General features: G+C 31.6%; 1 long non-coding RNA gene across 2 annotated transcripts; it reads right to left on the reverse strand.

Moving 5' to 3' along the window:
• Positions 1 to 2,510: 2,510 nt before the first annotated feature.
• Positions 2,511 to 7,393, reverse strand: LOC128179375 (uncharacterized). Of its 2 annotated transcripts, XR_008243075.1 has the most exons (4): positions 7,237 to 7,393; positions 7,038 to 7,110; positions 6,077 to 6,177; positions 2,511 to 3,620 (listed from the first exon to the last, which is right to left on the reverse strand). It is a non-coding gene; the product is annotated as an uncharacterized LOC128179375 (long non-coding RNA). The 2 variants fall into 2 exon arrangements; XR_008243074.1 differs by lacking the exon at positions 7,237 to 7,393 and having other exon boundaries at positions 7,038 to 7,190.
• Between the last annotated feature and the right edge of the window lie 1,848 nt (positions 7,394 to 9,241).

The following is a 9,241-nucleotide window of genomic DNA, read 5'->3' on the forward strand; positions in this document are numbered from 1 at the left end:
CTTTCTTTTTAACATGAAACTTCCTCTCAAACATACAAGCAAATTAACATTAACAATTTTGGAAAATAAAAATGATTTTTCAAGGTGACATTGATGGAGCAAAATAGGGGAATGCAGGCTCTAATATGTGTTAATGTAGAAAAAAAATAGGCAAGGTTGAAAACTACGAAAGCCCATTGAGCTCATTTTCGTAGGTAAAAAAAATATTTCTTTCGCGAATAAACGCGAAACTTTCGCGATATGACGCGTTTGTTTCGCGAATAAACACGAAACTTTCGCGATATAACGCGTTAGTTTTGCGAATAAAGGCGTAACTTTGGCGAATAAACGCGAACCTTTCGCGATAGTACGCGTTACTTTCACGAATAAACGCGAAACTTTCTCGATATAACGTGTTACTTTCGCGAATAAACGCGAAACTTTCGCGAATAATTGCGAAATATAAATATAAATTTTGTTATTTCATACAAGAACCCTTATGAAATATTAATTCAAAATAAAACAAAATAATATTATATAAAGATGTAAATGAATCAGATTTAACCTTATACAAATTGATAAAAATTTAAACGTAGGAAACTGATTTTCAAAGGACATAATGCAGCGCTTCTCACTTTCTAATTGGGGCTGTATTATTGAAAATGAGGCAGCAACATATTTTAATTATAACAATTTTAATTCGAATTAAAAGTTTTATTAAGTATCACTTTAGAATTTAAAGAATATCATTGTTCAAAACGTTATGATATACATTGTATGTTATATCGCCGCGACATAAATTAACGTTTTTAAGCTATTGTTCAAATCTAGATGACGTAAATTCTTCCTCTAAATTTATCACAATAATAAGATTTTAATGGTTTCCGACGGTTGAATTTATATCAATTTTATATAAGAAAAATAATAATCAATGAGTGCCTGTTCGAACACAGGGTCGGCGAACAAATGAAAATTAAAAAAATGAAGCTCAAACTTATTATCTACTTGGGACATATAACATATAAAAATGTAATAAAAGTTTTATCAGATTTATTAATATCTATATGTAAATTAGATAATTTTGTCTTCATATATCAATGTCACACGGATATTATAATAATAATAATGAATAGTAAGTATCTTATGATTTAACTTATAATGTGTTTGTTTTCAATCATTTTTCTTCATAAGGGTTCTTGTATGAAATGACTATATTTATATAATGGTTTCGCGTTAATTCGCGAATGTAACGCGTTTACTCACAAAAGTTTTGCGTGAATTCGCGAAGTTACGCATTTATTCGCGAAAAATACGCGTTATATCGCGAAAGTTACGCGTTAATTCGCGAAAGTTTCGCGTTTATTAGCAAAAGTCACGCTTTTTTCGCGAAAGTTATGCGTCATTCGCGAAAGTTTCGCGTTTCTTCGCAAAATTAACGCGTTATATCGCTAAAGTTTTGCGTTCATTCGCAAAAGTTTCGCGTTTATTAAAAAAAAAATTTACCTACAAAAATGATCTCAATGGGCTTTCGTAGAAAACCCCTATATTTTTAGCTGCTTTTTTAAAGCGCAGCAGGTATAAATCTAAGAGTCTAAAGACTAAAGAGTAAACCATGAAATTACAAAAAATTTTCAGATAAGTCAAATTTTTTAATACGTTTCATTTTTTTCTTCGAAATTTGTTCCTGCAAAGCGTCTTTTATTTTATCAGCGTATAGATGAAAATGACGACTGTAATGTGTTCCTGGTATAATGCTAGATTTTAAAACATATATTCAAAACTTGTTTTGCAGGAACAATTGATTAAGAACGGTATCACAATGAAAATGGAATTTGTCTGAAAACCTATATCACACCTCACAGCCTACTCAATATTCAGGGTCATGAACCCTGGGGAGCATTCATTATTGTCCCCAAGAGAGACAACTCTTGAAAACATGCATTAACTATAGTCCGTTTCTTAAAGGGGCATGGTCACGATTTTGGTCAAAAATTATTTTGTCGATTTTCATGTTTACAATGCTTCAGTAAGGCATTTTTAATAGGCAACCAAAATTTGAGTGTCATTTGATGAGTTATAAGCGAGTTACAGAGCTTACAATTCTTCGCTATGTAAACAAAGCGTTTGTTTACATTTTGAATGTTGAAGTAAAAATTCCAGTTTTAGACCCAAAATAAAGGTATTAATCGTTAGGGACTGTTTATTTATGCTTTAAATGAATAATAAGATAGACAAACCAGCTTTAAAAAGATTTTTTACTGGTATATTGAACCTAGGTAAACAAAAACAGGGCACGATCCTTGTTTACATGGCGAAGAATTGGGAGTTCTGTATCTTGCTTAAAGCTCAATGACTGGCACCCAAATTTATTTGGTAATTAGAAATGCATTCCTAAAGCATTGCAAATAATAAAAACAGAAAAATAAAATTTGACCAAAATCGTGACCATGCCCATTTAATCTTATTAAAATAAATAAATTGATAAAAGTTTTCAAAGTATTTTAATTATAAATAAATTAATGCATATAACAATGAGTAAAAGGCATGAAAAAGGCATGAAAGAAGTACATTTATTCATCAAATATAGTAGGCGGTACATGTACCTGGTGAATATTAAATGTATATTGCTTGTAGGTACATGTACATAAATCTTCACAACTACATTCAATTAATACACTGTGTTATGTAAACTGAAAAAAAATACACAGGTTGTAAGTCTAGAGATCTTTTTTAAAATGAATTTTCTTAAAATGAAAAATAAATTAATGAAATTGCATATATCATTCTAAAAAAATCATTATACTAATAGACACGAAGTTCAACATAAATAAAGTGATACATTAGATGAATAGGATATAATGTACAGCAATTTAAGATTTAGATGTCATTTTTCATATGAAAGGTAATTAAAACTCCATACCATTTAAACAATGAAAAGAATGTGTTTTATTGGTGTAAGTTTCATTCAAATGTTGCTTTTTTTTTATTAATAATATCATTTATGATCACATCGAATCAGTTTACCTTCTTTTCTATGAATCATTTTCTCAAAGAAGTGTTATTTTCATACTTTATATTATTTTTAAACAAACATAAGACTCGAGCTTTGTTTACATAACAATAAATTCTTACCCCTGTATCTCTTTCATAACTTGACTTCTAACATTCAAATTATGGTCAATTATTCAAAATGTGCAAGTATATCATTTTATGCATAAAGAAATTGAAATCAAAATTTTGATCTAAAATCGTGTCCAAGTCCCTATAAAAAAAACTTGTATAAAATAGTAAGGCTAAATTCCAATTTAAAAAAAATAGCTGTTTCCAAAAATATTACATGTATATGAATATGTTATATAAAAACATATGTTAGATGGATGGGTAGGAAAAATACAAATTAAGTGCACTCGATAAAAAGTTTGCTGGTATTCATTATGTGAACACAATTCATCCAGTAACATGTAAAGTTATGCAACATAAATAAGAATGTTATGAATGATGTGTATAGAACAAATTCTTCTGTGGTTGGCTCCATAAATCTTGAAAAGATGGTGTGAGTTGGTAAAAAGGCAGAATAAGGTTCCATTCTAATCCTCATGCATTCCATTCAAGAAATATTCATTTATGTCATGGTCTGGAAACTAAAATAGAATAAACATAAAGTGTTAAGAGAATTACATGTAATTTTGCAATCATTGTGCATGCACTCATCAAATACTTACATGTATATATTCAATGACGTTATTTATGGAATATGCAATTACTAACAATGTAATCTTTTCTAATATTGTACATACATGTATTACATCATTTTGCCACTAATTTTAAACCCAGCTGACAGTTCCTTTTTGTTATATATAGAGCGTCAATAGATAGTTGCATCATGTGCATGTACTTTCAGTAATTTTAAAAGCCGTAAAAACATTTCAGTACTACAAAACACTTTAAATTTGTCAAATGATTTTACAAATGTAATATGTACTTATAGCGAGCGCAGCTCGCCGGCGCGCAGCGCCGGCGCGAAGCGAGCTCTACCGGCAAGGCGTGTGTGAATAGAAAATTCGGACTAGTTGCACATTCATTCAACGGATTTTTTTGGCGTCAGTAAATCGGACCAGTAATGCATCGTTTTAATCGTCCCAGTAGTTCCCTGTAATCATGGCAATTTTTTTCACTTCACACTCTCACGAGAATCAGCAAGACAAATTTAGACAGTAAAAACAATAACGATGTAAGCGACATACAGTCAATGTTACCTCTAAAGTTCACCTCAGTACACTTTCAATCAAAAATAATCGTGTGACGTCACAAACGTTTACACATTGATCCGATATATTTTTTCGGAGTCAGTAAATTTTGACCCACAATTCATAGTACCAATGGTTTCCAACCTCACGTTCCAACATCACGTTCTCCCGAGAATCAAAGTAAACCCTTTGAAAAGCTTATAAGATGTGTAATTTTAAGAACATCATGCTTTTTAAGTAAATAAAACAGTATACTTCGCATACTTTTATTTCTCAGGGGAGTTTTAAAGAGTAAGACGACACTTAACCAACGTCAGCTTTGACGTCACAATAAGCACTGATAAGGGGAAATTACTCTAATTGAAGTTATTGTAAATCTGCTGAAATGACCAAAATCCTCTCAAAATCTTGCAAAGGATAAGATAAAGAACAGCTGACGAATAAGGACATTTCTTCAGATACAGGAAACAGTTGTAAATTGCACTAATTTGGATGAATGCTCACAAATATTTTATTCACTTTAATTACGGTAATTTCCTGAAACGTAACGTTATACGTAGCAGCGCCTTTTTTTAAAGGGGGTGGATGGCAGCCTCATCCAAAAAATCTTTGCAAGCAAAAAGAAAATAAATCATGAAAATTCTAATCCTTCAGCTCTTTAGCAGTTCAATGGTTTCTTTATTTTCACTTCCATTTATTACATGCGTTCTTTTAACATGATAAGCAAATATTTTTAAACGTAAATTTAAAATAAAATTAAACATTAATTATTTTTTTTAAGTGGAGGGGCAAATCCATGGTAAGTCGATTTTCTATGTATAAATTGACAAAAATGAAAAAAAATTTAGCATGGGGGAGCTCTATGATGAGTCAAGTTTTATATGTAAGTTTAAGAAAAAATGTCTACTGCAAAAAAAAGGGGGAAATCAATCAATCAATCACAATCACTTTAAAAGAGGAGATGCAGTGCAATGAATATTTATATATTAAAATCTTTATTATTTAACAACATTGTATCTGAGATTAAACTATTGTTTTACATATAAATAAATAAATTATAACAAATCTTATAAACTATGAATAATGAAAATTTACTGAAAAATAGGTATGTTTTATTTTTTGGCATTCAAATTTCACGTTGTTAATTTTATTTTCTTAATTTATTATAATTCATTGTTTGATCACATGCTGTGCTCGCCCCAACGGTCGCACCGTAAAACATATTACACCAGTAAGTCACAAGTGATATATACTTTTTAAAGCAGTACAATGTATCACTTATAAGACAACATCAGGAAACCTGGCTCAATCAAGTCTGCACACACATGATAAATGTAATGAATGTGTAACTTCAATGGTGTAACTTCAAAGATATTTAGATATCCAGTGGACAGAAAGATATTAAATATATTAAACAAAGATCAAAGTCACAAACACTTATGTAACACTTATGTAACATATGATTGTCTGTATGAGTTTCAACTACATGTATCAACATTCTATGTACACCAAAATATGATTGCGTCAATAACAAAAACTAATCTGAAAAACATATTTCCAGCATAAGAAATTCATGGGATTTCTGCAAATCCCATTTTCTCAGAGAGTGTAAAACACATCTCTTAAAGTTTATAATATTTTCAAACTCCTGGTATTCCTTTCAGAGGTTCCCACCCTTTAAAATACAGATAATCAAGCATATTTGCAACAAGATGCCCATATAAACCTTTCCCTTTTACACAAGACATTGTAGCTATTTAGATGACCTTGCTTAGCTTTCAATCATCTTAAACCAAATATATCTACATATGGAAGACAAGTTGTAAGTTTATTACATGACAAAGAAGTACCTTCTGGGCTTCAGCAGACATGACTGGGTCATTAGCAATATGAAATTGACAATATTTTCTATATTCCCGATCTTCAGATCATCTGGAAGCCTCAGGTAAATCTGTAGATTAGAAGAAAAAAGATACACTAGCTATCATTACAAAGCTAAATGCTGTCATTATCAAAACAAAAGGGTGTGTCCTAGATTACACTTTTTTATGGGCACATGCAGTATCTGAGACATGGTCAAAACATTACCATGATAACAGCTATAACAACTCATTAAGTGGGAAATGACATATAACTATAAAATTTGTTATGGCTTTTCATACTCTCTCTCTCTCTCTCTCTCTCCATGATCCCTCTCAACATCTTTGTCAGCAATATTTCTAGTGCAATGTGGCATTATTGAAATATATATATGGTTCAATCATGGAAGCAAGACAATCAATAACAATTACATGTACATGTACACTGTAAATACTCTCTCTTCTCTCTCTCTCTCTCTCTCTCTCTCTCTCTCTCTCTCTCTCTCTCTCTCTCTCTCAATCGTATAATGTTATATTTACATAACAAATGCAGACCCTTGATTCATAAACACTCTCATCGTTAATAGATAAATAAGACATAAAGTAAACAGTTTGAATGAGATACAGATATCAAAACCACATGTACAGTGTATACATTGTACGTGTCGAGGAAATTCTGTATGGAAATGACTGAAAGCATGATTGATACAAACTCAATATTCTAGGAAAAGCATACAATATTTTTTAACGTATGCTACATAACAATATGTGTAAAAACTGACTATAATACACCTGCATACACATTTCATACTCAAACATGTCTTTCAAGTCACATTTCATCAACGACCATTAATTATCGACATTTTTGTAACATGTGTACTAGACTTAATGCATTGTAGGCTTTTAAAAGAGTTTTTGAGTAGTTTAACAATGTAAGTAAGTATGTTCTTACCGACGAATGACTACTCCTTAGCACGTTTTAGATTGTTGACAAAATCGAGGATTGCTGTTCAGACTGTTTCATGCTGAACAAAATTTAACGAGATAAGGCTAATCACCCCAAACTTCGACTTCACATTAATAAAAAATTCTTCTGCAACTTTAAATAATTTAAAAGCTTACCAATATAAGAAACAAAAACTTTTACTTACTTTTTCCATTTAAACTCCTCTCTCGATTTTCACGAGTATGAGACTGGTCTCGTTAAAATCCCGAGATATACGAAGTTTTGACTTTCTCGGGTTTTTTCATTCTTTCGTGAATATAAAAACCAGAAAGGTTCCGATTATGCTAATAAGGCTGTGAGGTGTGTATATTACGAAAAAGGGGGTACATATTGTGGAGATTATAATCAGAAAAATACAGTAAAACACGCTTATAATGAACTCCCAGGGACTGACAATTTAAGTTCGTTATAAGCGTAATTCGTTATATCCGTCAAGTTTACAACATTTCATAAAGTCACGGGGAGTGAAAATCACCTCACTGTAAGCGTCAATTCGTTATAAGCGCGTTCGATATAACCGTGTTGTACTGTAACTGGTTAAGTCAAGATTTGTTTGGGGGGGGGGGGGGGGGGGGGGCTTTATAAGGAGGCTGAATGGTCATCAACTTACAATGTAACAATCTTTTAAACGTGATATTTTTGGCCATTATCTATTATTTAGTAAAGAAAAAACTCTAGTATATTAGCTTTAAAATTTTGAACATTTTCTTGTTTTTTTATATATAGCTCTTCATTCAAGACGAAAGCTTTCAATGTGACAGCAAACCGGGTTTTCTTTTGTTTTAACAGGATCAATTTGTCGACCCTGAATTTTTCTAATGTTTTTGTCAGAAATTAAAATCCAAGTATTATGCATATCTCTGATATGTATACAACTGGTCTGCAAAATAAAACAGATCCTATTTTGAAAACTCTAGGAAAAGTTATCCGGACAATTGGGGTACCATAAACATGTATGCAATTTATATTATGCCAAAAAATTACCAAATTTAAACAAATCTAAATTTGTTTCGCTCAAATGATCAAAAATCAAAATCCAAGCAGTATATGCCAATCTTTTGGTTTATTGGCTCTGATGTACAACTGATCTGCAAAACAAAAAAATCCTATCTTGAACAATGTAAGTGGAGTTATACGGACAAAAAGAATTTCCTATTTGGCAGCTGCCCGCTATTTTTACCATTTCAAAAACGGAATTTCCTACAGAAAACTGTGTTAAAATCTTAACCAAACAATTGCTGAGTAGGACCACACCTTAACCAATCATTCCTATTAGACCTTTTGCTTGACCAGATTGAATGACATTGACGTCTTCGCATTCAGTTAAACCAAATTCAATAAATCTTCCCGCGTTTATGAATATTATAAATACGCATTTCCTTGACTGCCTTCTAGAGTATCTTTTAAGCAGTGGCCAGTTTAATAAGTAACATGTTTATTCACATACCTACAAAAATAAATGCAAACTGTTAAATTGTTTCCATAAAATTTTCAAGTTCTTCAGAAATATTTCGTGCAACTTAGCAACATTGAGAGCATTTTACATCCGGTTGCATAATTTGATTACAAGTAAGAGATAAAGAACATACCGGTATGCCGCTCTGTAACTTGACAATATAGCTTAAGAGGGCTGGATGGTCCTGGCCATTTTTTGACTATATTAACCTTCTTTAGTTGAAGAGATCTTTACTGGCACTGTACCAGTTATCGGCTAAAATTTAACGTTTTCTTTTCGTATTTCCGTGTTTCTTGATATTTTTGGATAAACTTGACATACGTTAATTGGTGATTTCCTTATTTATCCATCTGTTAGAATCAGGCGTTCAACTGCGCTATGAATCTCCCCTCCCCCCCCCCCCCCCACTGCTGAAAGTGCAAAGATGTAAATCAGCGGTAAACAATGATCGTTCAAGCTCATGGTTAAATCGTATTTAAGAAAGTTTTCAAGCAAACTTACTTTTCTTTATTCGAAACAGACGACTGAATTGAAAATTCTCGGATAGTCGCGCGATATATACCCGAACTCTCAGTTTAGCCGATAACTGGTCTTAGTCGATAACTGGTACAGTACCAGTATAGAGACACAGGAAAATGTTAAAAAAATTGGATTTTTATATTTATATATTTACATTTTCCAGTGTCTTTGCCTA

This window comes from Crassostrea angulata, chromosome 4 (genome assembly GCF_025612915.1).
Source record: "Crassostrea angulata isolate pt1a10 chromosome 4, ASM2561291v2, whole genome shotgun sequence".
Taxonomy (NCBI): Eukaryota; Metazoa; Mollusca; class Bivalvia; order Ostreida; family Ostreidae; genus Magallana; species Magallana angulata.